General features: G+C 33.0%; 1 protein-coding gene across 2 annotated transcripts in view; it reads left to right on the forward strand.

The window, feature by feature from the left end:
* LOC106478505 overlaps positions 1–4089 on the forward strand; it is a 105478-nt gene that overhangs the window by 82929 nt on the left and 18460 nt on the right. The gene's annotated exons all lie outside the window — the stretch shown is intronic.

The raw sequence follows: 4089 nt of genomic DNA on the forward strand, positions 1-4089 counted from the left end.
GCCCATTGTGTAGCTTTGTGCTTAATTAGAACTAAACATACCGACACGAGGGAGTTCACATTAAAACATAATATTTTCAATGTATATTTATCTTAAATATAAAGCCATTAATACCTAAGTTCTGTAATATGTATAATTTAAGAATATGTAAGTTAACACCTACGTAATGAATTTTCTGAGTTTAGAGGAAATTACAAATTGTGTAACAGCGTAGTCTTTTCTATTAATTAACAGATACGAAGTACAATTATAGCGTTATGGGCTTTTCACATCATAAGAAAGTATTATGTCAAATGATTAGATGGGTGTTTGAAAGTTTTATTTTTTTTTAGTTTCAGATATATTCATGCTAGTTTGAGTCGGTACATATATTTTTGCATTGAACTAGAAGCGTTATGGTTGTGTGTGCTATGAGAAATTTTAGAAAGTACTCTGTCAGGTATGACAATAGAAACAAAACAAAGTTACAAAGTAAAAACATGAACCACGTTCCTCCATGTTAACTTGGCGTCATCGTGAATCATTGTAGTCATGAAGCCATGTTAACCTGAGGAAACGTTGTTCACGTTTTTAACGTTTTAATAAGTAGAGTATACTATTATAATGTTTTCAGAAAGGAGGTTTTCCTTTATAAACGTATAAAACAATTACGACGTATTTAACTGAATTAGAATAGACTTTATATAGTAACCTAAATTAGCTAAAGGGTTAAGCTCCCTAACAGTTAATGAAAATCCTTTCAACAATTCAAGTTACCATGGATCCCGGTAATAAAAGCACCAGTAATAGTGCCAAATCGAAAAAAAAGTATCATTTTTTTTTCATCCCGAAACAAAAATAAAACAATGCATGTTTATGATTTTTACGTTGGTCTATTAATTTTGTTTTTCACACTTTGCATCATTTATGGTGCTTTTTTTTTTCTCAGTTTCATTTGTGCCCCGATTTGAATTATTACTGATATCATTATTTTCAACGTTTTTTTATTTTTCTTACCGGTTACCACATTAAAGACTTTCCTTAATTCAGGAATATTTAAGAATATTTTCAATATACTTCTTTCTATAGATAAAAACGTCAAACAGAAAAGAATCTTTTCAAAATCACCTCCGTATGTTGTTAAATAAAAGTATCTTAAAATTAGATTGTTAAAATTTGTGATTCCTCCCAGATCATTTGATGACATGATCAGACAGATCAAGACATGGTGATCAACATTCTCATCTTCTCTACTCTATTTCACAGCTTTTTCTCAACCTTGGCAATTTTTTATTTTTTTAAATTGTGAAATATTCATAATTCCTGTTACGTTTCAAAACTGTTTGAGGCGCAGCTTCTTCCAAGAATGTTAAGAAATCTAATAATGTTTAATATTACGTATTTCACGTTCTACAGTTCACGAACGTTCACTAGATAGCTGAAATTCTTACTTCCTATTCCCATACTTCCTTATAAAACTTTTTTTTAAAAAGTGCTGGAAGTTGTTTGTGGTTGACAAATTCACGTTTATATCTTTCGGTACAACAGGAGTTAGTCTTCATGACGTATGAGCGTATAAAAGACAATAATATACGATTATCAAGAGACTTCCATAAAACCACTTATAGTTAACTTAATATTTCAAGAAGCAATAATATTGTTCAAACATATTTTTAGGAAGAGTATTGCAGATTTCCTTTTTAACCAAAAGTTAAAAAAGTAAAAAAATAATGTGTGATGACTAGGCCTAACGTATTCCATGACTGGCCGCACTTTCTGCTATGGACAGCAGTCTCGCCTATTCCAGGCTTATCAGCACAGCTTGGGTCAGCACACCTCTTATAATTGTGATTTTTATGTAACGTTTATGGAGTTTTTAAGTCCTTTTTAATTCGCCATGGTGAGTTATTAAGAACTCAAAAACCCCATAAGTATTAAATACTGCATTCAGTTGTAGTTTTAGGTTGTTTCACTTGTTCTTTAAAAATTTCGTAGTTGACAGTGGTATCCTATTGTCTTTAAACTACAGTAAACAATAGATTTAAATACTACGTAAGCAATATTGCTTTCGCCAATAACATCCGTTTTTCAATTCTAAACAATAGGTTTAAATACTACTCAAACAATATTGTTTTCGCCAATAACATCCGTTTTTCACTTCTAAACAATAGGTTTAAATACTACTCAAACAATATTGTTTTCGCCAATAACATCCGTTTTTCAATTCTAAACAATAGGTTTAAATACTACTCAAACAATATTGTTTTCGCCAGTAACATCCGTTTTTCAATTCTAATTTAGTTAACCGTATTAATTTTACTCAGCACCTCAAATACTGGGGGACATTACTAGAAGATGTAACTTACTGATCTCAAAAACAAAAGCTACTTTAATTGCCCCGGAAAAGAGAGAAGAGCATAACATCATTTCATAGCAAGCTTGGGCTACAAATAAAGTATTGTTGAATAGTATTTTTTCTATGGTATAGTACTTTACAGCGCTAGTAGTTACTCCAGGTGCGTAACTAGAGGAGAGGGTGTCGAATGACTACCATTGTATTCCAAAAAAACCCTGAAAGGTCTAACATATTCTGATTTTAAAAAATAACACTTGAATTTCATGTAAATAACTTAAATTTTCTGTGTAGAAGAAAAGGTCCACATTTTTTTGTTAAAGACGCCACACACACACATACTATGTAGTTCTGGCTACGCCCCCAAGTACGCTACGTTGAACGATTGTTAATCTATAGCTGGTGTGCTTTGGGAAAAGATATATTCATGTTAACATAAAATATTATTTTCCACATGAGGAAACAAACTCAAACTGGTTTCTCGACTACGAACAGGCCTTGGACGTGAGTAGCAAACATGTTTTTATACTGAGAAGAGAGTTTACAGGCAAGCCAAAAAACTCATATATATATATTGTTACCAACAAAATCTAATACACGGTGTGGTGTACACTCGAAGGTAGAATTAGGTCTTATAAGAGGTGGGATAGTAATATTTTTACATTCCATGAATTGGTTGATTTTATGTATGTACACGCAATGTGTAGGACGTTCGAAATAAACATAAATATTAAGATTGGTTTTGTGAAATTCATCCATTAAAGATAAGGGTGATCTATTATATCTTCTGATCCACTGGAGATAGCGTCCCCATTTGTTTGTGTCAGGAAAATAAAATTTTGATTATTATACAATCTCGCGATCGCTTAAACTTGTAAGACATTTTCGTTCCCCTGCGTTTTTGAAGGTAAATCACTACCTTATTATAATATTCTAAGTTAATATAAACTTCGCTATAACAGCCTCTCCTCCCTCAGGTGGCTCATTGGTATGTATGAGGGATTTTTACGCAAAAAGGCCTGGCATGACTTGGTTAAGACGTTCGACTGGCAACCTGTGGGTCGCAGGTTTGAATCCTATCGTCGAACCTGCTCGTCATTTCAGCCGTTGGAGTATTATAACATAACGGTCAATCCCACTATTTAATGATAGTATCACAGAGTTGGCAGTGGTTGGTATTAAATAGCTGCCTTCCCTCTAGTCCGTCACTTCTAAATTCGATACGGCTAGTGCATCAAATCCTTGAGTAGCTTTACCAAAGAATTATTAAAATATACAAACAAATATAGAAAAACTAAAAGCTGAGTATTATGCATTTACTTCCATAATAGCAGATGAAATACAGTTATTTTGGTCTTCGAAAATAATCAATTCCAATTACGCAAGGCAGCTCAGTCTGGTTACTTATAATTTTGTGTTATCACTCAGTACAGTAGGAAGACCTGAAAGTATTGATTAGTTATTCTTAGACCAGTTTATACTTCGATCATCTGACAGTACCAATGGAAAGTGGCACCGACAAGCTCGGTAGGAACGGGCTATATAAAATAAAGCCAAAGCTTTCAGCAAACTCGATAGCAGCACTTTTTTAGCAAAGAACATGATCATCTTTCAAGACTTTTTCAAAATCATATCCAGAAAATAGGCTTATTTAAGAAGCTGTGTCATTCAAAACGAAATCTCGAAAACATATGTCTTTCATGTCATTTTTTAGTTGACCAGGTGGTTAGGGTGCTCGACTCGCAATCTGTGGGTCG

Source organism: Limulus polyphemus, unplaced genomic scaffold (assembly GCF_000517525.1).
Source record: "Limulus polyphemus unplaced genomic scaffold, Limulus_polyphemus-2.1.2 Scaffold218, whole genome shotgun sequence".
Classification (NCBI taxonomy): Eukaryota; Metazoa; Arthropoda; class Merostomata; order Xiphosura; family Limulidae; genus Limulus; species Limulus polyphemus.